The sequence below is a fragment of the Podarcis cretensis genome (assembly GCF_951804945.1).
Source record: "Podarcis cretensis genome assembly, chromosome: 17".
Classification (NCBI taxonomy): Eukaryota; Metazoa; Chordata; class Lepidosauria; order Squamata; family Lacertidae; genus Podarcis; species Podarcis cretensis.
The window spans coordinates 17,416,060-17,443,619 of record NC_137187.1 but is presented as its reverse complement, the minus strand read 5'-3'; positions in this window follow the sequence as shown (position 1 = coordinate 17,443,619).

The following is a 27,560-nucleotide window of genomic DNA, read 5'->3' as shown; positions in this document are numbered from 1 at the left end:
GTAAGCTTTGAAAACAAGCCTGGCTGAGTGTGAAAATATGGCTCATCTTTATTTTTGATTTGTCTACCATAGACTGCAACCCACAACTGATGCTTTCTAGTAATTAAATATCTCTAAAAGGCAACAAGAATATTGAAAAGTATAGGAATTGTTGTTGACCCTGTGTACAGCTGCTTCATTGGATCTTGGTTAATGGGTTATGCCTGTTAAGTATAGTACTTTAATTCATTGAAATTGTGAATGCTTGTATGCATTACTATGTGTTTAAATTTGATGGGTTGGTAACTGAATTCTAGAGAGTTCTCTAGTAGTTCTTATGTGATTGGCTAATGTTGGAGAGACTCCATTTTATGTGAAGCAAGATGACTGTTTTCAAATCCACTGTGAACACTGCTAAGTTGAATAGAGTGTTGAAGTGCTTCTTCTCTACTTGAAAGAAAGAGAGCAAAGCTGCAGGAGAAGGTAAAAGTAGAAATCTCTCAAAGGAGCTGCAAGACATAGCCTAACTGAGATACAGAAGGCTGAGTGCTGAGCTCTGAAAAGAAAGGAAAATACAGTTGTTTGGAAGTTGGAAGAGACTGTAAGCCCATGGTTGGAGAAGCATGTGACTGTAAATATTAAGTTTTAATTCATCTATAGAGTCCCATGGACTGCAAGAAGATCAAACCTATCCATTCTTAAGGAAATTAGCCCTGAGTGCTCACTGGAAGGACAGATCGTGAAGCTGAGACTCCAATACTTTGGCCACCTCATGAGAAGAGAAGACTCCCTGGAAAAGACCCTGGTGTTGGGAAAGATGGAGGGCACAAGGAGAAGGGGACAACAGAGGACGAGATGGTTGGATAGTGTTCTCGAAGCTACCAGCATGAGTTTGACCAAACTACGGGAGGCAGTGGAAGACAGGAGTGTCTGGCGTGCTCTGGTCCATGGGGTCACGAAATCGGACACAACTAAACAACAACAACAACAACAACTAAGTTTCTGCAAGTAAAGTGTGACCAATGTTAGCCAATCACATTAGAACTCTTCAGAATTCAGTTACCAACCAATCAGATTTAAGCACACAGTAATGCATGCAAGTATTTACAATTTCAGTCAATTAAATTACTAATCTTAACAGAATTGTAACTAAAGAAAATGTGTTTCATTTAAGTCAAGAGGTTTACTTGTTGTAGTTGAAATGTCTGCTGAAATATCTGTAAGGCTGGGATCCATGTTGTGCAGAATTCTGCTAAAACAAATAGTAGAGAGGGATAGAGCATTTTAATAATTTGCCGTTGATTGCAATTTAATTGTGCACTACAGAAAGCTTAATCAAATTAATACTCAACAAGGAGAAGGTGCTTGAGATCCTCTGATCCTTGCTCACAAAGGCTTAAGAAAGTGAAATGCTTAGCATGTCATGCTGTCAAAATCCCATCCACTCCTGCTACAAGCACCCTCCTTTCAGGAGACCTTGCCATTTTCACACTGCTCTGCAATTAGGCACTAGGAGAGAATTAGCAGCATTCAAGTAAGAATGTTTCAGAGTTCAATTGGGCCTTCTAAAGCTCTGCTGAGTAGAATTATCTGCAGAGGCTTCAGGGAAAAGCTTTATTCCTTCACCTGGCTAGGATTATCTCTGCAAAACTAGAGATTTTATTCTTTGATTATTAACTGAGGCATTGTATCTTTGAGAAGGGTTTTTGTTTTGGTATTGCCAATTGAGTGTCTGTTTGCTACTCTGCTTCAAATCACCTGCTGGGTATTTGCTGCTGTGACAAATTTTCCTGTTGCCTGATTCTTGCGTTATAGTCACATTTCATTCCTCCTCTTCACTCTATCTCCTACTGTTCTTAGTAACAGAAGACTGCAATTTGCATGTACCGTACTCAAGTTGGTTGCCACCATCTCAGCAGTTATTGCAACATTTATCCAATGTAAATAGGGATGTCCTATTCAATAATAATAATACCCCACCCATCTAACTGAGTTGCCCCAGCCACTCTGGATGGCTTCCACATATAAAAAAACATTTATAAAAACTTCCCTATACAGAGCTGCCTTCAGATGTCTTCTATATAATCTTTACAGTCATACCTCTGGTTACAGATGCTTCAGGTTGTGTGTTTTTTTTGGGGGGGGGTATGGACCACCGAAACCCAGAAGTACTGGCATGGGTTACTTCTGGGTTTTGATGTCACGCATGTGCAGAAGCGATGAATTGCAACGGGTTGCGAACGCTGCGCGTTGCGAACGTGCATCCTGCACGGAACACGTTTGCAACCTGAGCATCCACTGTATAAGCTATATAATCTGTTGGGGGTGGGGTCAAATAACTCCATACCCTCCAATATTTCTCTGATAAAAATAGGGGCATCCTAATGAAAAACAGGACATTCCAGAATCAAATCAGACAACAGGACAGCTTCTGTAAATCCAGGACTGTCCCTAGAAAATAGGGACACTTGGAAGGTCTGGCTACTGCACCACTGGCCTGGGTATAAATGTAGATTTCCATCCATTTAGTACAGCTTAAATTGGAAAGAGGGATATATTGGTGGTGGTGCATATGTTTTGTAGGTTCAGTCTCTTGCCTCTCCAGGTGGGGCTGGGGAAGACTTATGGAAACTGCCATTTGGTATAAATAGTGTTGAACTAGATGGTCCAATGGTCTGACCCAGGACTATGTGTATGTATGTTGTAATTTACAGATAGTTTATGTACAACCTTTTGGCCCCAAAGGTGTCCCAAAGCAGTGAACAGCTTATAATTGCAACAAAATATACAATAAACTGCCAGAAATCAAACATCAATCAAAAATAATATAAGGCAGAAAAATCAGAACATAGGAGGACAAGAAGAAAGCCTTTCTAAGTTAGAGATTGAAGAGTACCCTCATCAGCCCTACATCTCACATAATTAGTGGCTAGAAATCTTAATACTGGAAAATAATAAAACCAAAACAAATGAAATTTACCCAGGTAGAAAATTAAGGTATCAGCTACATTAATCAAAAAACAGTGTTTTGAATGTGTTATAAAAATGTACCACCAGAGAGTACAGAGCAAAAAAGTATTTTAAGAGATTTTCCATAGCGGTCCCCCCCCCTTTTGTTATAACGATTTAATTTCTGACTTATTTATACCATTTTTCCTGTGTGGAGATCCACCTTAAGTATGTTCTCACCACTGCCCATTCTAACTATTCAAGGGTTCAGCATGAACAAGTAATAAGTGTAAAGAACTCCATTGTTCCTGGAGTTTTTACAAAACACACAACACCAAAATTCCGAAAGGGCCTTGTGAAAATTTTGTGAGAAAATTTTATGTGGCTTGTAAAGTTATGGACTGGTGTGGAGACAATCATGGAGGCAGCAGCAACCACTACCTTATTTCCTCCTGACCAGTTTTCAAAATGTGGTTTTCAAGGCCATCTGTGATATCCGATCATTAGCAATTTGCCTTGATAATTCTTCTTTATTGTCGTTTCTGCTTTGAGCTGATGTTCTGGCTTATACTTTTGTTGTTGATTAATTGTGTTTCACCTATTTTAAAATGTATCGCTCATACAACACTTTTTGTAGCCTGATAGGCAGGAAAGCAATTTTCTATACAGTATATAAATAAAGTTAGAACTTTCCCTCAACTTCCAAAATATTCTTTCTAGAAAGAGTGTCAGCTAAAACATGGCTTGGAGTTTCCTCTTAGCATTTTATCCATCACCATGGATATCAGCCTGCTGTTTGATGAAGAGGCCATAGCTAACAACAAGTACCTTAGCCACAGATGAATACCTATTATTTTGTGAAGTCACAGTGAAGTCTCTGTTCGATGTACGGTAAGTTGCTTTCAAACATTCAAGGTCTTGCTTGAAATATACTGTATTACAATGTCAGAAGCATTGGTTCAGTGGCTTCTCAACTGCCTGGTTTAAAGATCTATCATAATAAGAGTTGATTTCATATTCATTTTCGTCAAGCAGGGGCTCCAGCCTGACATCCAGTAATGCAAACACGCTGAGCCTTGAAGCACAAATTGGAAGTGGTCATTGAGTGCCACAATAAAAATGCTAGCAGGGTCTGTAAGGTCGTAATTAATGAATGGCACAGAAGTTTAGGTTATACTTTCAAGAGAGACTTAAATGTGCTGAGGTGAAGAGAAAACAACTTTACAGTGGTACCTCTAGATACACACACCTCTGGATATGTATCTTTCAGGATGCGAAGGCGGCAAACCCAGAAGTATTTTTCCAGTTTTCACCGTGCACGCATGCACAGAAGCGCTAAACCACGCCATGCACAGAAGTGGCACCTCCGGTTGTGAATTCCTCGGGATGTGGCCGGACCTCCGGAACAGATCCTGTTTGCAACCGGAGGTACCACTGTATAAGCAATAATGATCTTCCCTTAAAAAAACCAAGGTCAGGTTAGCAAAAGAATAATAATTGCAATCAACAGAGGCAAAAATTGCATGTAGAATAAAACATGATCCCAACTGCACTATACATGTAAACCAATATAATACCACTTCAACTAGGCTTCCTTCAAAGAATCCTGGAGGCTGTGGACTTTTAAGGGGGCTGAGAATTGTTAAGAGACTCCTATCAGTAGTGGACTTTGGGGTCTCAAATGTCAGCGGCTTCTTGTGTGATGCCAAAATTTGGCGCCCACCCCCAGCCTCTCGCCTTCCATTCTACATCATAGTTGTGGTGCCCAGTGCAACTAAACCAGTCACTCTCCCCCTCTGCGCCTATTCCCCTCCCAGAGCCACAATTCTGTCAGTTCCTTTTCCCAGGAAACTATGGAAACTGTAGCTCTGTAAATTTTATGTAGACAAGAGAGTGAGCTGGCAGAAGAGACATGGACTTCATGGTCCCTCCTCTTTTGTTATCAGCATAGAAACTAAGCCAGCTGTCAGAAGAGAAGCAGAACTTGCCACTGTCAGCCCCCTAGTGAATTTGTTTTACAGGCCTCTAGATTTTGCACAAACTGCAAATGTCTAAGGATAGTTCTGTTTTAGTTTTTGTATTCAATATGCTACTTAGGAAACGCCAATTAGGTCGGCTCCCATTAAAATGCAAGCTGATCAAATTTCTCCTCCCTAGTTCTTGGTTTACCTGCTGCATTTGTATCAATGTTGTGAGCATCTTTGAGGGCTGCAGTCAAAAACTGGAATATAAATCTCCTAAAACTATACAACACACCCATATTGGCATGCTTGGAATTTAGACTGATGTAGAAATTCAGGCTTAGAAAGGGTGTGTGAGATTAATTTTCTATAAAAAGATACATTTCTTGGGAAGTAAAAATAAAGTGTGTGTTCTATTTCAGTTCAGAAGCAAAGTACATATCTACTTTAAAAAATGTGGGAAATACTCGATGGTCATAACAAATTAAATGCATTAAGACCAAAATGTAGTCATTTGAAACTAATATGAGTTGCAATCTATATGTTAAAGAACTGTCAAATCAATGTTGCAACTGAAATAAATCACTCTTTCATGCAACTTCACTAATCATAATTCAATCTACATATTAATATGCATATTTATTTATTTATTTATTTGCTCTTGATGATGAATTATTTCAAACTTTTTCATTCAGTTTAATTTGGATTTAATTACCACCCACCTTGTCAATTATTATGATTGAAATTGGACTTATCAGTCAGGCAATTGGGTTTTATTTTCCTGGCCATAAGCTGTCGTGATATCAAAATACAAGCAAGCAATTCAAAATGAAAAATAGATGTGGGTGGAGTGACATTTCCAGACAAGGGAAGAAAAGTATTTGGACTTAGATGTTCACCAGATGGCCCAAAGTCATCCAGCAAGTTTCATGGCTACCTCCTCTATCTGGGCACCACAATTTAAGAAGGAAATTGGCAAGCTGGGGCATGTGCAAAGGAGAGCAACCAAGATGATCAAGGCTCTGGAAACCAAGCCTTATGAGCAATGGTTGGAGGAGCTGGGGATGTTTAGCTTGAAAAAGAGGAGACTGAGAGGAGATATGATGGCCATCTTCAAGTATCTCAAGGGCTGTCACATGGAAGAGGGAACATGCTTGTTTTCTCCTGCTCTGGAGGGCAGGACTCGAACCAATGGCTTCAAGTTACAAGAAAGAAGATTCCAGCTAAACATCAGGAAAAACATTCTGACAGTAAGAACTGTGAGACAGTGGAACAGACTCCCTTGGGAAGTTGTGGACTCTCCTTCCTTGGAGGTTTTTAAGCAGAGGTTGAATGGCCATCTGTCGTGGATGCTTCAATTGGGAAACAATGGCCTGCAAGAGCTCCAGTTGGAGAACAGCCTTTACCAAAGGTGTCACTCAAACTCAGGACGCAAGGGAGAAACGTGCTAAGAGGAAGGCACGCTTGGCAAATCCACACCGTGATCAACTCCCACCCGGAAACCAATGTCCCCACTGTGGAAGGACGTGTGGATCCATAATTGGCCTCCTCAGTCACTTATGGACTCATTGTTGAAACCATGTTTATAGAAGACAATGTTACTCTACTACGAGTGATGGCCAAAGAAGAAGAAGAACTGGGATTCCTGCATTGCAGGGGGTTAGATTAGATTACTCTTGGTGTCCCTTCCAACTCTACAGTTTTGATTCTAAGAGCCGAACATGCTATCTTTTTTGTCAGACATGCAATGAAGGCAAACACAATTTAAGAATTGAAGCTCCTAGCATATCTTTATGATTCAAGTCAAGGATGTTGAGTCAATAGCAGGGGCGAGGAACCTCAGTCCTGGAGGCCAAACATAGTTCTCCAGTCCATTCTATCACATCCTCTGAATTCTCCCCAAGCCATATCCAACACTAGCCTGTGGAGGTAACGCTCTGCTTTGTGAAGGCAAACCTCGCACCAGACATGCAACAGTATGTCAAGGAGCGTTGTGCCTGCTTTCCCTGACCTTTTGCCTTCTTGGCTAGAAAACAGGGTTTCCCCCTGACCTTTTGTCCTCTCACAATTTGTTTGTTAGACATACCGCTTGGCTGGAGCATGACGGGGGACACAGACATAATCAAGTATCGGAGGGAACATTTGAGGGAAGCACCTGTTCATCATCATCATCATCATCATCATCATTTTTTATTTGTATGCCGCCTTTCCACAGTTAAAAAAACAATGCTCAAGGCGGCTTACAGCATAACAAGATTTACATAATTACAAAAGTCATAAACAATAAATAAACCACATCAAAAAAAATACACAACCAAATGGGAAACAATTTCCACATAAATCAAAATCTAAAACTAAGAATACACCATTCATATCAGAGTTTAAAATGACATAGGTAAAAAAAAACACCCCCCCAAAAAAAAAACCAGAGCCCTCTCTGCCCAGAAGCAGCAGTGGCAGCAGTCCTTTATAGAGCCCATCAGGCCCCGCCCTGGGCAGGACTGTGGGTGGCAGGACTGGGGCTCTCAGGCGCTGAGCAGGGGAGTCCTCCTCGGTGGTAGCCACAGCAGCAGTTCTTATAGGCCTGTCAGGCCCTGCCCTGGGCCAGTCACATCAACAATGCCCTGTTAAAAAGGGGGAGCAGACAGCTGCAATTCTCTAACTCTCAATGAAGTCTTTCAATGGCTTAGCAGAAACTGGCCAGTCAAACCCTCCAACTTCTCTGCATTTCAGATGTGCCCCCATCACATTCATGCCATGTCATCTGCAATCTCTCTCTCTCTCTCTCTCTCTCTCTCTCTCTCTCTCCAGCACTCATGGGGGAACCACAGATGGTAGATATTCTTTCCCCTAAAAAACACCAAACCCTTTCATATTCCAGGGGTGTCAAGTGCTTGTTTCCCAGTTCTGGGAGGACTACCATGCCCTGCTTCTGCTGAAGCCAAGCTATCCAGCATGGGTAGGAAAACGCATGCCATGGGTTTTCCTCTTTCAGTGGAGGTCCATCTCCATTGGATGCCTGGTAGCACCTTTGATCAGCACTGGGAGTTGGAAGCAGTTCACTCACTCCATTCTTTCTGACTCCCTAGGGCAGTGCCCCACTGAAGGTGGCAATGGGTAAGCAGAGAAGAGAGCAGAAGTCAGAGGAATTAAGGGTAGGGAGAAGTGAACAGGGGTTCTCCTCAATGCAGGGCTCACTGGTCTTGGGCTTGTAGCATGCAGAGACTTCACACCTGGTGACACTCTGCAGAATTTTCTTCTCATCCTGGTCCAGGCACACAGCAAAGGAACAGTTCACCCCAATAATCTGGACCTTGTCCACTTTCATCTGAGACACACTGATTTGCTGATTGAAACTCTTCTTGGACTTGGAACTCTGCCTCTTGATTACCTCTGTTGCAGTGAGAGTTAAGCATTCGGCTTTTGAATCAAGCTCTTCTTGTTTCTTACAGGTCTTGCTGAGATTGATTGACGTGCAGACTTTCTGAATGTCATTCCAGTATACCTGAAGGAGCGTCTCCACCTCCATCGTTCTGCCCGGACGCTGAGGTCCAGTGCCGAGGGCCTTCTGGCAGTTCCCTCATTGCGAGAAGCAAAGCTACAGGGAACCAGGCAGAGGGCCTTCTTGGTCGTGGCGCCTGCCCTGTGGAACGCCCTCCCATCAGATGTCAAAGCAATAAATAACTACCTGACATTCAGAAGACATCTTAAGGCAGCCCTGTTCAGGGAAGTTTTTAATCTGTGATATTTTAGTGTATTTTTGGTTTTTATGGAAGCCGCCCAGAGTGGCTGGGGAGACCCAGCCAGATGGGCGGGGTACAAATAATAAATTATTATTATTATTATTATTATTATTATTATTATTATTCCAGCGGTTCCATCCACTGACTGACTGTTGACACATGTATTTGCTAATGCTGGAAATGTGCTTAGATGGAAATACATAAAGTTCAGGGTGGTTTCACTACTGTTTCCAATTGTTGACTTTTACTAATAAAAGGAGCCTCAGCAGAGCTAGCCGGCAGCTTGCTTGGAGCATGCTTGCCATTGTGCTTCTGCACAGCTCACCTGCATTCAACCTCATGTCATCTCCGTTATTCCTATACTAGCCCTGCTCCACACCTTCCTTGAGTGAATTTGCCAACATTTTAGTCAGCATTTCCCCTAAGATACCATTTTTCTGCAATCAATTTTCTCTCATGTAGTGTTTTTAGTGCTATTTTCATGCACACATTCCCCAAATACAGACTTTTCTGTATACATTTTTTTGTTGAAGAACTGCATTGCAAAATTCATAAACATGCCAATTTTAAAATACACCTCCATTCTGATGCATGTATTGGTTTGAGAAGTGGGAATTAACTAGGTTTGCATTAATTTCCCTTCTATCTCTACCCATAGCCCAATGAGAGTCCATAGCCATATGTCCAACAAGAGTCCAAAAACCCAAGTATCTGCACCTGTCCTTTATAAGCACACGCCAAAGAGCAGCAGTACACAGTACTGTATAATGTCCAGTTTATTAGGATCAGCACGACTGTAATCATAAACATAGTTTCCTGGGAGATAACTCCATTGAAATCAGTAGTGCTTACTCTTGGCTGCTTAAGTTCAACTGGCAAAAACACACTGAGGTTTAACAAGATCTCTTCAGCTAATCTAACTGCAACCTTTTAGCTTTCCATTAGAAATTTAAATCATCTCACAAAGACATGTTGCCATTTCAATGGCTAGCCTGAAACCAGAAACCCATGAAACTAAAGGAAAACAAAATTATTGCCCTCATACTCCTGACTTCGGTGATAATCTCTTGCAGACAAACTTGGAAGGTTTATGATTGCCTCGTTCACTTGCCAGTTGAAGGAGGGGGTCAGTCAAGCAACCTAGTTCTCCAACAGCTGACAGCACGGCTATAGCTCAGGGGCAAAAAAATCCTGAATTTAAATGTCATATTCTCTGCATGTAGGCATTTTCTCTACAGCTCCTGTAGCCACTGCATAGCTTCCAAGTGCCCCTGTTTTCCAGGGACAGTCTTGGAATTAAGAAAGCCATCCTGGCTTCTGATTTGATCCCGAAATGTTGCTATTGCCCCTGCTAGCACTGCCAGTGCTTGAACTTGGGGAGGAGGGTGAGCCAGTGTCATTTTTGATAACTTTTTATTAATTTTCCAAATATAACAACAAAAGCATCATGAACAACATTTTTAACCATAATTTTTGTTTGACTTCCCTCCACTCTTCCTCTTGGTTCCATTGTTTAATACTCGTTCACGTACGTCCTTAAAGCCGTATATTCTTAATACAGTGGTACCTCGGGCTAAGTACTTAATTCGTTCCGGAGGTCTGTTCTTAACCTGAAACTGTTCTTAACCTGAAGCACCACTTTAGCTAATGGGGCCTCCCGCTGCCGCTGCGCCGCCGTTGTGTGATTTCTGTTCTCATCCTGAAGAAAAGTTCTTAACCCAAGGTATTATTTCTGGGTTAGTGGAGTCTGTAACCTAAAGGTACCAGTGTAACCCGAGGTACCACTGTAATTCAATTTTAAACCTTCTTCATCTTGTCACAAATGACTTTTAAAAGTTATACTAATGTACAAAAACTATACACAAAGCTCAAAAGATATTCATTAAACATTTGCCCCACCTTCCCCCCCCAAAAAAAAGTCCTCTTTCTTTATTGGGTTTCAGATTAACTAATGTTTCTTGCATAGTTCAATAATTTATCTTGCCAATCTTCTATATCTTCTTTGGCAGAGACTTCTTCCTTCAATAGGAGCTGGCTGGTCCTGGCGTTCACTTTTAAGTACAGGAACAAAGTCTTTCATTCAATAAGTCCATCATAACTTAAATTTTTTAACAACGTTTCCCCCCACATTCCTTTATACAGTGGTACCTCTGGTTGCGAATGGGATCCGTTCCAGAGGCCCGTTTGCAACATGAAAGGAACGCAACCCGCAGCGGCACGTCTGCACACGCACGGGTTGCAATTTGCACTTCTGCGCGTGCGTGTGATGTCATTTTGTGCGTCTGCGCGTGTGCGAGCGGCGACACCCGGAAATAACCCTTTCTGATACTTCTGGGTCGTAGCGGGACATAACCTGAAAGAATGTAATATGAAGCGGACGTAACATGAGGTATGACTGTATGTCTTTTCCCAGACCTTTTTAATAATTTTACATTGCCACCACATATAATAACCTTTTATCCTTTTTGCCCTCCCCTCCCTTCCTGTTTCTTCTCTATCACAGTCAACACCTCCATATAGGAGTATCCAGTTGCCTCTCCATGGCTTCTCCATAGCCTCTGCTGTCCTCCCTTGGGCATCTGCTATCAGCTCTCTCTGCCACCCCCATTTCCTGCTTCTCTTTCTGACACCCCTGTTCTCTCACTCGCACATGCACACACACTTTTACTATCTCTTTCATCCAAGTAGTCTGCTAAGTAAGAGAGAAATCACCCTTTCTTGAAGTCCGAACAGATCATCTGCAGAGGGCTTTTGAAATTGGGCCTATTGTAGAAGTTCAGATCCCAGAGCAGCAGATTAAAATATTCCCATGAACAATACTTTCCTATAAATGCGAAAACTCTATACAAAAGAAAGTCAAATTTCCTCTGTAACTGTCTGTGACAGCTAAAACCTGATTAGATTTTCTAAGGTCATTTCCAGAGCTAATGAAAGCTGTTAGGCTGAGTGCATTAGACTGGTTGCACAGGGCCAGATTAACAAGAGTAGGAGCCTGGGGCTCATGTTTTTCAGGTTTTCTTCCTGAACATGTGTTAATGAAGGCAAAAGGCAAAAGAAAAGAAAAGTAGTTGGCGTCTTAACAATCAACAAGTCATGTATATTCCTGAAAAGAACATGAAAAGAAAATTGAAAGGCCAAATGAGGTATGTATTTTATTTGGCTGTTTTTTATGTATTTTTTTAAAAAAATATATCAAATGAAATATGACCTACTTAAAATGTGAGGCTTAAACACTACAGATTTAGATATTGTACCTTGGGGAAAGTGGCTGGACCTGGGAGGAAAAACAGTTAGGTACTGGAGCAATTTCACCAGAGAGACAGGAAAATGAGCTGTCGTTCTGAGACGATGGACAGATTGAGAGCAGCTACTGCTTTTGCCTAATCCTTCCTCAGAAAATCCTGTTACAGCATAGGGATTGCCAGATAAGATACTAACTGAATAGATGAAGAGAGGAGGGTTCACTGGAGGTGCTTAGAGTTGCCCAAAGTAGGCAGTGAAATTGGGGGAGCATGGATGGGTGTCATAGTTTGGCTGTTATTATAGAAGCGGATGCAAGGAGTGGAACATCATGCAACACAGTGGGTTAATCGCTATAGCTATGTGATTAACTTATATTGACCATTGTAATTGATATAAGCTTCCTTTACATTCTGGCTTCCATTTTAAGGGCCCAAACTCTGTTTTGGGTGGTTCCTCGGCCAATAAAGTGAGATGAGCACCGCCACCCCAGAGTCGGTCATGACTGGACCTAATGGTCAGGGCTCCCTTTACCTTTACCTTTACCTTTAAGTATAATGCTGGTGGTCAACAAAAGAGGTTTAAAGACTGTCTCAAAGCAAATCTTTTAAAATGTAGTATAAACACTGACAACTGGGAAACACTGGCCTGCGAGCGCTCCAATTGGAGAACAGTCTTTACCAAAGGTGCCATAGGCTTTGAAGACGCTCGAACTCAGGACGCAAGGAAGAAACGTGCTAAGAGGAAGGCATGCTTGGCAAATCCACACCGTGATCAACTCCCTCCTGGAAACCAATGTCGCCACTGTAGAAGGACGTGTGCATCCAGAATTGGCCAACACAGTCACTTATGGACTCATTGTTAAATCCGTGTTTATGGAAGACAATCTTATTCGGCTATGAGTGATCGCCAAAGAAAAAGAAATATTTTCACCCTGTCTGTATCTCTATTGGATTTTACATACAAAATTATTTTATTTTATTTTATTATTTCATTTGTTTTGCTATGTAAAATTATTGTAATAGTACAGTGGTACCTTGTTTACCTTCCCGCCGGAGTGGTACCTATTTACCTACTTGCACTTTGACATGCTTTCGAACTGCTAGGTTGGCAGGAGCAGGGACCGAACAAAGGGGGCTCACCCCATCACGGGGATTCAAACTGCCAACTTTCTGATCGGCAAGCCCTAGGCTCTGTGGTTTAGACCACAGCACCACCCGCGTCCCGCAATGGTACTTATAGTCATCCTAATGCCAACTGTCATTGTTAGAATGGGGAGAAGGCAGGCATCCTAAGGCCAGAAGTTGTACATTGTAGGCACCAGTACTGGAAAAGAGATATAGCTTCTGCAAAAGAAGGAAAGTGAACACCACTCCCGGGCTCTGAGTCATCTTCGCTTGGTGGTTCCCCATCTGCTTTCTGCCACCATCCTTCTGTGTCCAACCAGTCCATGACACATACATAAACTGGGCTGCTTGAATTGGAACTATTGAACTGGAATGTTGATGTTTAACTTCCCAGTGTCATATGTTATTTAAAAAGCATGTCGCTGGACCCCCTATTGTTGACAAAGAGCTCCCAACAGACCTGTGTAACCAGGGCCAGATTTACGTTTGATGAGGCCCTAAGCTACTGAAGGTAATGGGGCCCTTCATGTGTCCAGCTGTCCTTTGTCAACAACAAATTATTGCTGTTTTTTGTGTTGAATTTATGCTTAATAGTAATTTATGAACCAGTCCATGCAGAATGTAGGCACCCTATATATAGAAAGGAACAAACCAATGATATTTTAGGGAGCAGGCTAGCAGACGGGGCCCATTACTTACAGCATAGGAGCCCACACAACACAAAACACTGTTGCTGTATGTAAGTTAGATTTCCAAAATCTACATCCAGGTTTTTTCCCTTTAATTTTTTTTTGGGGGGGTGCCTCCAAAATAATGGGGCCCTAACCTATAGCTTGTTTAGCTTATACGTAATTCCAGCACTGTGTGTAACGGATATGAGACTCATCACCAACCAGTACAGGTGACCACTGCTGCATCCCCCCAAAAAATGCATAGCCAAAGAAGAGGGATAGATTTGTAGAACACTTGCATATGCATAGATGCATATTTAGAAAGAATTCCTGTAATTTAAACAGAAATACAGTACTTCACACCTGGAGGGGGATGTCTGTGACTAGGTCACCTGTGTGCCTGCTCAGTGCATTGTTCTGTTGCTAACTGGTGATGGACAGCTTAAGGGTTGCAGCTCTCTCTAATTATACTTCTTTAAACAAGGTTGCCTTTCTCATGCTAGGAGCTTTCAAATAAAGTATTGCCTTCTGTAAAGTAACGCACATGGCCTCCCAACAGCCCAGTGTGCATTGTAGCTCTTAAATAAAATGTAGTGCCTGCCTAATTTTGGTCATACACCCTATTAGCATATCAGAATCCCCCTGTGAATAGAGAATGCAGACTGTAAAAACGACACCTGGGAAAGGGGCAGGCAGATTCGTGCTCCCAATTGTGCTCTTAAATGTTGTGCAGTCTGTGGAGATGCAGCATGTTCACCCCGAACAGGCAGACAGTTCCATGATTTAATAATCTGTGTCTCAACCAGAACATCAGATAGATGTTGGGAGAGAGTATTCAGGCTTATCATGCATTGCGACCAACCTGCAGCCAATCTGTCAGAAATTAAGGCCATGGAAAAGCCAGGGGAAAATCATTCCATTTTGATTACTTAAGGCTGATAAAGCTGGTACAAAATTGTTTTCTTATTCTCACTTAGAAAGATAAAGGACTTTTCTTTAACCAAGGGAGCCCATTCTACTACTGAAAACATTGCAAAGGGAATATGTGTCTTTTCTAATACCCATCTAAACACAGACGCCAGCCCATGGTACAGTTAATTTTTATGAATAAGATACTTGGCTGGTGAAAGGTGTAATTATCTTTTGGATTCCCTTGAATCAGATTTGCTTACCATTCATTGTTCCATTGGTATTAAAATCCTCCAAACGCTTGTCAAATTGCAAATATCTAAATATTCAGGTGTTGTTGAATACACACCTTTTTTCTCCCTTTTTGCACAGGAAGTCTTTCCTTTCCTTTTCTAGAAAATGTCAATACAAAAATTATCCTTTAACAGAGCATAGAGTTACCTAAAATATGCAATATATGCAGGTAAATTTTGGGGGAAGAGAATATCATTTAAATAGAATTGTAATATATTTCACCACAAAGGGGAAGATGGTGACCAAGTAACTTTTGCTGTCTCAGTTAGCACCGAGACTGTTGGTAGACAACTTCAAGGTCTACACCAGTGTTTCCCAACTTTGGGTCTCCAGCTGTTTTTGGACTACAACTCCCATCATCCCTAGCTAGCAAGACCAGTAGTCAGGGATGATGGGAACTGTAGTCTGAAAACAGCTGGAGACACCAGGTTGGGAAACACCAGTCTACACCATTCAGGAGACAGTCAGGTGTCCTTTTGATGCTATTTCAAATTGAGCAACCCTAAATCCCTATTAAAACAAATAAACTGCAGGAGTTTTACAATATAGATTTGGCATGCTTACCCTCAGTTGTAAAGAAATGTGTCAACATTGTGTTAGAAATGAAGTTGGAATTTGACCATAAGAACAAAGGAACACTTGCAGTCCTGTGGCTTTAAATGATTGGTTTAGGGTGTAATCCTAACCCCAGCTAGGCAGCAGTGGAGTCACTTCTGCATCTGCAGCCCTGCTACTCATGCCAACCAGGAAAAACAGGCTGTTTTGCTATGTCAGGTCCAAGCTGGTCATAGCTGTCAACTTTTTTTTCTTGCGAGGATTCATTTTCGGAATAAGGGAATTTCCCTTAAAAAAGGAAAAACGTTGACAGCTATGAAGCTGGTGCAGCAAACAGACCAACATCAGGCCCCATGGTAATTTGGCCATTTAAAGAACCTGTGGCTCCTTGACCACCACAGGACCTCCCATTCCATTCCCTGCTTCCCAAAGTGCCCATTTTGGGTCTTAATACTTCCTGTTATCAGGGGAGATGCCGCTGGCAGCAATTTCTACTCATCCATGATTCCAGCAGATGGAATGGGGATCTCCACAGCTGTGGAACTTCCGTATCACAGCCAGGAAGACCTGAGGAGAGAGGGACTTCATTGATTCATCCAAAACTTCTCCTGCATGGCAGATCAGGAATTTGGACTGCTCTGTCCATCCATTTTGAAAGTCTATTCAGTCATGGCTTAGAATAAATTGTGAGTGCTTAAAATGACTACAAGCATCACTTGGATGAATGTTAATCTGCCACAGCATAGTTAGATTTGGTCTGAATGTGCGGCCCCCTGCTGTTGTGAGTTTGTTGACTGATTGCTGTAAACGGGCCTGTCACTATGGCTTTACCTTCAAGTGATGCCTGATTAGATTCCAAGATTTGATGAAATAACATTTAATGTCCTTTAATGGCACGGGGAATTCACATGCAAGGACAGGACCTGAGATGACTGCCAGTTGGATTGCGTGTGAGGCAGTTTCGAAGACAAAGAAATGGGAGGGGGAGTGCTCCAAGTTGGCTGAAGCTAATACTCCACAGAAATCTGGGGATCTGATATCTACTGCTTTGCAGGTATTCCTTGTAGGTAAAGATGCCAAGTCCACTGCGCTCCCTCATCTCCTCAAAAGCTGAACCTTGCAGCGTTGTTCCTGGAATCAGATCCACACCATATGTGATGCTTTTGCTAAATATGTCATGGCAAATGGTGTCACTCTTTACCTTTGGTAATTCTTTTGCATCTAACTGCAGTCAGTGCACATACATCAGTGGATGGTCTAGCACTGGAACACATCAAGGGTTGAGTGAGAACTACATCCTCACTTTTGCTCCAAGCTGTGCCCTTCACATGAGAGTAGAAAGGGGCTTCTGTCATTGTTCCTGATCCTGCACTCATTCCCCAGAGCCCTGCCATACGTTCTCTATACACCCAGCCCCTGTTGTTGTTTAGTCATTTAGTTGTGTCTGACTCTTCATGACCCCATGGACCAGAGAACGCCAGACACTCCTGTCTTCCACTGCCTCCCGCAGTTTGGTCAAACTCATGCTGATAGCTTTGAGAACACTATCCAACCATCTCGTCCTCTGTTGTCCCCTTCTCCTTGTGCCCTCCATCTTTCCCAACATCAGGGTCTTTTCCAGGGAGTCTTCTCTTCTCATGAGGTGGCCAAAGTATTGGAGCCTCAGCTCCAGGATCTGTCCTTCCAGTGAGCTCAGGGCTAATTTCCTTCAGAATGGATAGGTTTGATCTTCTTGCAGTCCATGGGACTCTCAAGAGTCTCCTCCAGCACCATAATTCAAAAGTATCAATTCTTCAGCAACCAGCCTTCTTTATGGTCCAGCTCTCACTTCCATACATCACTACTGGGAAAACCATAGCTTTTACTATACGGACCTTTGTTGGCAGGGTGATGTCTCTGCTTTTTAAGATGCTGCACCCAGCCCCTATTTACCCTCAAAACACCGAAACTTCTCTGGGGAGCCTTTTTGGAACCAGCCTCAGCTTTGATGTTTGTTTTGCTTTGCCCCACAGTTCATATGCCTTGGCTTTTTCACAGTGAGATCCTGCTTCTTTCTGAGAGGCCTGGCCTCTGAATGTCAGCCCAGTCTTCTTAATGGTAAAGCAGGGTGCATGCCATTGAATTATCTGTCTCTTAAAAAGGTGCTCCAGTTATTAAGCAAGTGCTGAAACATTTGAATGGAGGAAGCAGTTGAGATAGGAAATCCTCTCCCCTAAATGCTCATTCACAATTACAGATGGGACCCCACAAGGCAAGGGTCAACCTGGGGGCAATTTGTTTTCAGTTTATTTGCTTTAGGGAGGGAAATATAATTGGTCAGAAAGGTGCAAGGTAGAAATGGACAAATACGTCTACTTGATTTCTTTAATTTTGTCATTTTTCAAATCATAAGTTCAGTTTGCCACTTCCACATCATTTTGTGGGTTGTATTTATTTATGTTAATGCTCCTGAAAATTCACCAGCATTTTAGTGTGAATTTCTCATAATAAACACATTTTTTCTCTCCAAACAATTTCCCCTAATATAATGTTTCTCTTAATTTATGCATTTCAGGAATGCTTTATCCTACCTAGTATATGTATTTTCACACATGTAACTTGGCTGGCAAAGTGCACTGCAAAATTCAGAGAAGTGTGCATTTTGAGGAAAGGCTATATTTCGATTTGTGTCTTGCTTTGAAAAGTGCGAATTAGGTAGATTCACCTATAAATATGATTTAAATTTCTCCCCAACCATATTTGCAATTTATATCAGAAAACAGAGAATCTGTCCCCAAACTTATTTCTCCCTCCCCCAACACCTTGCCACTTCCCTGTAGCAATGTGTGAGGGGTTGAGGTGGATACACACCAGTGATATTTATGTAACACTCACCCAAATCACAAATCCCACAGCCTGCTTCCTATCTTTTGATTGTAGCTGCACACTGTTTTTCCTCCCAAAGCAATTCTCCTGATGGGGAGGGCAGATGCAGCATATAATTGCATTTGTTCTGTTTAAATCCATTCCAGTATCATCTGCTTGCTTGAAAGCATCTATGTAGCAGCAAGTGGCAAAATGAACCTTGTGCATGGACTCATTGTTTTGCTGATTTGGACTTATGCCTTAAGAAAAGAAAAGAAAAACTATAAAAATGTACTCTTCATTCTAATTTAATTACACTTTGTATAAAGGAAGTCTGCCTAGATAGCTTCTGTACTAATTTGTTCTTCAGTGTCAGTGAGATTCTGTTGTTATTTTTTTTTCAATTAGCAATTGTGCATTAAACAACTCATTTCGTTTATATATCTCACAAGCCGCAGGTCATGTTTCTCCTCAATACATTCTTTCACATTTTTTTAAGTTTAAAAAGAATCATTAAAAAGTTCATTTATTTATTTGAAATGTTCTTTATCACTTATTTTTCATCAAAAACACCCCCTCACTTACCCCTATGAGTGAACAATGATTACAACACCAAGTAAAAACAAACGAACAACTTCAACAAACTTAAAGGTAAAGGTAAAGGGACCCCTGACCACTAGGCCCAGTCGCAGACAATTCTGGGGTTGCAACGCTCATCTCACTTTACTGGCCAAGGGAGCCAGCGTACAGCTTCCGGGTCATGTGGCCACCATGACTAAGCCGCTTCTGAGGAACCAGAGCAGCACACGGAAATGGTGTTTACCTTCCCGTCAGAGCGGTACCTATTTATCTACTTGCATTTTGATGTGCTTTTGAACTGCTAGCTTGGCAGGAACATGAACCGAGCAATGGGAGCTCACCCCATCGCAGCAATTCAAACCGCCGACCTTCTGATCAGCAAGCCCTAGGCTCTGTGATTTAGACCACAGTGTCACCCGCTTAACTTAAAAGCTACTAAATCCCAAATTCAGTAACATACAGTCAATAATTACACTTCTTCAACTTAATGTCAGGTGTTTGCTTCAAAACATCTTTGTAGCACCAAGTGGCCATATAACCAAGTCACTCTTTCCTTCCTTGTATTTGAGCATCTTTTCATTAAAGGAAAGGCCATAGTTCAGTAAGTGAATTACATGCTGTAAATGCAGAAGTTCTCTTATTTCAGCACTGGCATCTCCAGGTGGGACTTGGAAAACCTTGGAGAACCATTTCTAGCCAGTGTAGATGTTGCTAAGGTAAATTAACCATTGCTCTTGGCTTTGTATGAAGCACCTTCCTATGTGCCAATGAACATGGAAAACAAATGTCTGCTGAAAGAGCCACATCTTCAATTGCTTGCCAAAAGGTGGCCAGTGATGAGGTCAGATAGACCTCTGGCGGGAAGTTTCCACAGTGCAGGTTCAGGTCTAAAAATGCCCTAGAGCTGTTTGTGCTTCTTGTGTATACAATGAAAAAAGGCCACCCATATTCACTGCACTGTTGGGTCATAGTGAATGCCGAAAAGTACTGTACTGTACTAATCTGGTGTCAGGGGTCAGATAAGCACCAGTCAAGTCACGGGGTTAATTTTAAGTGAGCTATTTGATACCAAGTTTAAGTTTATGTAAAGTATGTGGCATTTTGTTAAAGGTTATTGTTCATAACAGAAACTGTCAGAGGATGCATACAGGAAAGAGCAGGCAAGCATAACTTCAATTGTCTGCTTCATGGGAGGGGGAAACCCACAATATATTTCTAAAAGAAATGGAGAGGATTAATTTCATACTTAGCAAAATCCATTAAAATCTGGAATCATTTCTCTTCTCCCCCCCCCACTCCTTTCTCAGCACAATTCTTTCAAGCACATTCATTTGTCCGAGATAAAATTTTACTCCTATTTGAATCAGTGGCAAGTGCCTTTCTGAACGCTACAGTTAAAAAGTGCAGTCACCTGAATAGCTCTGCCATGGAATAATTTTGTGATTATAATGCGTTAAACAGAGGTCATGTAGCAAAGTGCATTGAATATTTAAAATTGGAATCTTGAGATGCCCTACAACTTGACTCCAAGAACTTTCATTGCCCTGAGCTATTCTTGCCGGGTGGTTAAGGAAAAAGCAGTTACTTGGGATGACGGAATCTGTCTTGGCTGCATTCCCAAGCTATGCACATCTCAGGCGAAGGAAGGGGGAAATTAGAATATCTATTGGACCACCTGGGTCCTTTTTATTATTTTTAAAGGAGGAATCCATTTTAGAGGGCGAGGGGAAACTCTGATTCAAACCTATTAGTATAAAAACTTACCAGACCCTCACGGGGTTTTTGGTGTCATATTAAATGCAGCCTTAATAGGATGAAGCCAAGCTGAAGGGGGATGGTGGTCTAAGATACAGCAACAGGATTGCCTGTTAAGCAGGGCTGGGAGTGCTGGGAGGTATAGTCTGAGAGGACAAGCAGGAGGAAAGGCAAAAAGGTATTCTGAAGCCTGAGGTACATGATAGTGTGTGAGCTCCAACTCTTGGGGTTCCTTTCTCCACCTCAACAGAATTATTCAGAAAGTCTTTCTGCGTCTTCGCAGCAGCAGCAGTTCAACCTTCTCTTGGTGAATTCCCAAGACAGGAATAACCACCTCACCCATCCAGTTCTTCTCTAAAGTCTTTATTATTTACATTAGAAGTTGAATAACACTACTGGTCTACGTATAAAATAAGATGCAGAACTATGAAAAGGTAAAAGGTAAATGACCCTTGGCACTTAAGTCCAGTCATTGGCGACCAAGGGATGTGGTGCTCATCTTGCTTTCAGGCCAAGGGAGATGGCATTTGTCCACAGACAGCTTTCCGGGTCATGTGGCCAGCATGACTAAACCACTTCTGGTGCAACAGTACACCGTGACAGAAACCAGAGTGCACGGAAACGCCGTTTACCTTCCCGTCACATCAGTACCTATTTATCTACTTGCATTGGCATGCTTTCAAACTGCTAGGTTGGCAGGAGGTGGGACAGAGGAACAGGAGCTCACCCCGACATGGGAATTAAAACTGCCGGCCTTCTGATCAGCAAGCCCAAGAGGCTCAGTGGTTTTGACCACAGTGCCATCCACGTCTCTCTGATGCAGAACTGTATACAGATCTCTGCTCCTTTCAGCCATCTGGCCAGAGAGACAGGCTCACAGACTTTCACATATTCTGGCAGACACACTGACCAATGCCAACTGCCTAACCCTCCACTGCATCTCTCCTTCTCCAGACATGCCCTGATAAAGGCACTTTTTGCTAAAAAGAAGTTTTAGGCGTGCCTCAAGGGTGTGCTTCAAGGGCGTGTTTCAAGGCTCATTGCAAGTTTATTTTGGCAATACACCAACAGTGCATGTGCAGGTCCTGATGTTGCCTTTGAAGCAAAGCCTGGCAGTGCCACATAGAAAAGCCGTCCTAGATCATCTAGTCCAGCAATCTGTTCCCGTACACTGATAGAAAGGTACACTACCTCTAACAGTGTAGGTGGAACATAGCCATCACCGTAGTAGTCATAGGTAATCATCATCATCATCATCATTTTTATTACTTATACCCCACACATCTGGCTGTGTTGCCCCAGCCACTCTGGGCAGCTTCCAGGATATATAAAAACAAAATAAAACATCAAACATTAAAAACTTTTTTATACAGGGCTGCCTTCAGATGCCTTCTAAAAGCTGTATAGTTTTTTTATCTCCTTGACATCTGATGGGAGGATGTTCCACAGGGTGGGTGCCATTGCTGAGACGGTCCTCTGCCAGGTTCCCTGTGACTTCTCGTAGCAAGAGAACCACCAGAAGGCCCTCAGAGCTGGACCTCAGTGTCCAGATTTCTCCAGGGCAGAAGATAGCATCTGAGCAACACCAGTGAAGTCTCACTCGGTACAGAAGCCTTTACACACACACACACACACACACACACACACACACACACACACACCGTGTTTGAGCATGCCTTTTGGATCCAGAGGTCTTTGGTCAGACTTCATGATATCTGCCCAGGCACACCATCAAATATTCTGGCAATTATATTTGGGGGTGATTGAGCTGGCAGCCCTGAGAGCAGCCAGTCGATAGACAGCATGCAAATATCACGGCCTCCTTCCCTATGACACATTAGGAAAATTCTATTGTTAGCTGTGGGTGGTCAGTTGATGACCTCATATCCTGTCTTTTTTTGTAATGTGAGGTCATACTACAGTTCTCCACAGCAAATGTGTGAAGCATAGCACACACAGAAATAGTCTTTGTTCTCACCACTTCAGTAATTCAATAGGACTGTGTGAAAAAGTCAACAGAATCTTTCCTCGCCCATCCTTTTGAGTGTTGTTCTGTAACAGAAAGGTACAGAAAAAGGTGCTCCCATTTCCCTCCTTAATCTTTTACATTCCTGCTAGGAAAAGCATGATTTATTTGCTATGTTGTAAACTAGTAGAAAAATAGTGTTCTGGTTTTAATCTAAGAGTATCAACTCCATCAACATTAGAATGATTTCCACCCCCCTTTGCTAAAGTTTATGTGGCTTCCCTGCTTCCTACAGGACATTATAGATTACCATGACTGGAGGTAAAATGTTGAGTGGTGTGAACCTTTTCTACAGAATGAAGAGCCATTGTGGGGTAGTGGTTAGAACAGGGATCAGCAAACTTTTTCAGCAGGGGGCCAGTCCACTGTCCCTCAGACATTGGGGGGGGCAGAGTATATTTGAAAAAAAATAATGAACAAATTCCTATGCCCCACAAATAACCCAGAGATGCATTTTAAATGAAAGGACACATTCTACTCATGTAAAAATATGCTGATTCCCAGACTGTCCGCAGGCCAGATTTAAAAGGTGATTGGGCCGGATCCGGCCCCCGGGCCTTAGTTTGCCTACCCATAGGTTAGAGTGTTGGACTAGGACCTAGGAGATCGGGGTCAAAGTCACACATGGGTAAAAGTGGATCACCTGGTGTCATCGTGACATTAGGTGATTGATACATTGGTAGCTCTATACACCTGCCAAACTTTAGGTGGAGGAGATAAAGATCTATTGCACCACCTGGATCCAGTTTTCCACCCCCGGCCTGTATGTACACCTGACTTATCCCAACAGACGATCAGTTTTATTTACTGAGAGATGACTGTTATGAGATGCTCAGATTAACATAGCCTAGAAATTTGTGCTAGATTCTTGCTCTTCTTGTCTTGATCAAAAGATTTTGGCTTAGAATCCCAGTGTGCAGCCAAAGCCAAATGTATTTACAGAAAAGATGGGAGATACACAATTGCCACTCAGCTCACTGACAGAGAGAGAGAGTTAGTTAATAACTAGTGCCACTCAGACTTTCTTCAAGTATCCAAGCTGATTCACAAGACAGCAATATAAGTTGTTTGCCTGCTGGATCTGACAGATACAGACAGAATATTAACAAAAGGGGTCACTCTGTTGTACCAGAGATTCTTACTCACACTAGCAAGAGTTAAAAAAATAAACCTATTTCCTCCCCTCTCCAGTCTTTCTTTCACAATTGAATCTAGCTTTCAAATGGCCCAGCAGCAGTAGGGGAAATTATAACCATTTGGTTTCCCGGAATTATTTTACTCTGAAAATAGCAGGTAAAGAACTGACTAAGGCTATTGCAGATTAATTGCTGTAGCTGAGTCAAAATTATTTGTACATTGTTGCTGTTATTAATCGTTGCAGCTTACTTTGAAAAATACCTTTCTTTTCTGTCAGTCTTTCAGCATCCTGCCTTTTGTTCTATATTTGGGGTACTGCCAGGCCCAGATCAAAGGGGGCAGAGGAGGCATGTGTAGGTCTTATTGGTGAACATCCTCTTCAGTTTCACCTTGACCTTTCTGCCAAGAGCAGCAGACCAAGTATGCACCTCATTTCATCTCTGAGAGACATTTGAAGGCACTGTGGCAGCCTCACCACCTGGGCAATCCAGAAGTCTTTTGTCTCTCCAAGGTAGGGATGTTGAACCTTTTTAAGCTCATTAAGGCCACATTCTCTCATGGTCATGTTTCTGGTGGCTGAGGTCAAATGTCAAAGTGGGGGAGCAACGGAAGTGACTCGACACCTTTGTACAGCGAACTTTATTCCAGCCACACAAATAGTCAAAGGTTTCTTTGGAGTCTAAAAGCAAAGAGCAGCTCCTTCTCCACCATCTTTCTTACCTCAGCAATGGATGAGATTTTGCTGGAGTTGTAGTTTATTCTGTGCCATCGGGCAGGGAAATGAAGACCAAAGCCGGTTAAACCCACCTTTGGGGCATTCCAGTTCTGGACCTGATTCCTAGACACCTCAGCATGGCTGAAGTATGTCCTAGCCAACAAGAGTGCACAAGTTCTACACACAATAGAGTACAGGGGCGCCAACTCCAGGGATCTGAGCATTTTTGGTCCCCCAATCAATTTTTGAGCTCCCCCACCCATGTTCCCTACCATCAGGGGACAGTGGAGGCCAAGCATGGCTTCAGTGGCCAGATCCTGCTGCTTCTGCCATGGAAGGCTGACAATCTCAAGAGAGAAGCCACTGGCCACTGAATTCAGTTCTGTCCCCTGGCTCCTCCCAAAAGCCATGTGATGTTGTATGTGTGACATCCCACATGTAACATTGTGTGTGTTGTGCATGATGTCCCCAGCCCCCTCAATCTTTGGCACAAGTTGGCGCCTCTGATCTCATACAGTCATACCTCGGGTTACAAATGCTTCAGGTTGTGTTTTTTGGGTTACGGATCCACCGAAACCCAGAAGTACCAGAACATGTTACTTCTGGTTTTCGGCGGTCGCGCATGCACAGAAGTGCCAAATCGCAACCCATGCATGCACAGACGCACCGCTGCAGGTTGCGAACACTGCGGGTTGCAAACGTGCATCCCGCATGGATCACGTTCGCAACCCGAGTGTCCACTGTACTCTGCAATATTCAGGGTCGTCAATCACACATACAGCATCTTTGCACATAGGCTGTGTTTACAGTCTGGGTGGACGAGATTCCACTGCTAATGCTCCTCAATGGGGAGGTGCCAACATTGTATCTGTTTGGCTATGTAGACCCTTCATGATGCCAGTTCATTACCACTGGCCACATGGTATAATATAGATTGATGTGATCCTGCCTGAAGGAGCTGTGGCTAAAAATGGAGACAAGTGGGCATTGAAAAGCAGAAGAGTCTAAACATGAGACTTTGTAGGACAGGAATTCCAAGAAGTATACCCATACTTTCTGCACTGCCAATTTTGTCACCAAGGAGAGCAGACCATGATGGCTTTGTGATTGCATATAATGAGGACACCAAACGCTAAAAGCACTTGACAGACCTTCTCCTCCTGTCACTCCCAGACTTGCCCTTCACATCCTCTCTCAATGAATTTCAAATCAGTGTCATCCATTTCATACCAAGGTGGTAGAATTCTCTTCATCTCACATGGTGAGACCCCAAGCAGATGCAACAGTGTTTCAGGAAGTTAATTGCTTGGGCTTAAAGCCGATTGATTCTGAGGCCAATACAGAAGCGATTTCCTTTCTTTTCCATAGTATCCATTGGCAGATGCAAGGCTGGAAATTTAGGAAATCAATGGCTCTGAGTCAGGTACGAGGCAGTGAATTAAGCACCACAACACAGAAGGCAACGCATTTCTGCTGGATTATGCCTTGAGAGTCTTGCGAATTTTGAGGCATTAAGCCAAAAGCCATCCGCCAGCTGAAAAGTGTAGTAAGGAAGGGTGAGGGGAAATCTTTTACAGAAGAGAGAGAAAGATTTCACACACACACACACACACACACACACAGCAGAAAACAAAGAAACCACCAAACCATATTTAAGAATGATATAACTAAATGGTCCAAATCAAGATTATTATGATACTAATAGGTTTGACTTCCAGACTTCATCTCCCCATAGCCCATGGAAAGCTTTTGATCCAGTGCAGGGATCCTGCTGGTGGAACAGAGGGAAGCAAATAGACTTTTGCTGATTCTACTTTTGTCTGTCTGTGTCACCTCCTACATTGTTCCAAAGTGTCCTCAAACTTTCTGGAGCACTCTCCTTAATGGTGCAAGGAAATACAAGAGAAAAGGAGGAATTGGCAAAATGCATTTTCCTCCCTTCTATGAGCAAATGAATGTTGTTGTTGTTGCTGTTGTTGTTGTTGTTATATGCCTGGATAGTGCAATCTTTCTAAAATGCCCCTTTTCCATCTTCCTGCACTGTGAGTGATTGGAGCTAAGGTTTTTGCTGTGGCCCCCTAACTTTGGAACAAGTTTGCCTTGCACCAACCTTTTTAGTAAAAGCCTAAAGACCCTTTAAAAACCTAATAGCCTCCTAGATCTTTGTTTCCATGCTGGCTTGTTGATGTTGGTTATTGGCTTGGTTTTCCTGCCTGAATGCTGCATTTCCTGATTTTAATCACTTATATGGAAGCTGTTTTGGCAGCCTTGTTAAAGGTTTGAAGGGAGGGATAAACATCTAAAATAAATATAAAAACTAAGCTCTGCTTCATTGAAGGTTTTTAAGCAGAGTTTGGTGGCCATTATTACAGGGGTTTTTGGGGGGGGGGAGTGTCTGAAAATACATGCTTGTGAATGTAGGCTCCACACACAGACAATCTGCAAATGAAGTATTATTATTATTTATTAAGTAACTTTCTGTACTACCCTTCATCTAAAGATCACAGGGTGGTTTATAACATAGGCGCTAGTGACCCATAGCTAGAACACAATATCTTTGCCAATCTAAGGGGTCTCACTTGTCCCAGGCCTAGAAAGCATGGCTCTGGGTTGTCTTTGGCTTGACCCCCACCCTTTCCTTTAAGTCCAAGCAGTTTCCCCCTTGCCCCACTCCTTTCTTGAAGAAAAGTTAAGGTAAAGGTAAAGGTCCAGTCGTGACCGACTCTGGGGTTGCGGCGCTCATCTCGCTTTATTGGCTGAGGGAGCTGGAGTACAGCTTCCAGGTCATGTGGCCAGCATGACTAAGCCGCTTCTGACGAACCAGAGCAGCACACAGAAATGCCATTTACCTTCCCACTGGAGCGGTACCTATTTATCTACTTGCACTTTGACGTGCTTTCGAACTGCTAGGTTGGTAGGAGCAGGGACTGAACAACGGGAGCTTACCCTGTCACAGGGATTCGAACCGCTGACCTTCTGATTGGCAAGTCCTAGGCTCTGTGGTTTAACCCACAATGCCACCCATGTCCCTTCTCAAAGCAAAAAAACATGCTAAGTCCGAGTAACTGTCAACCTG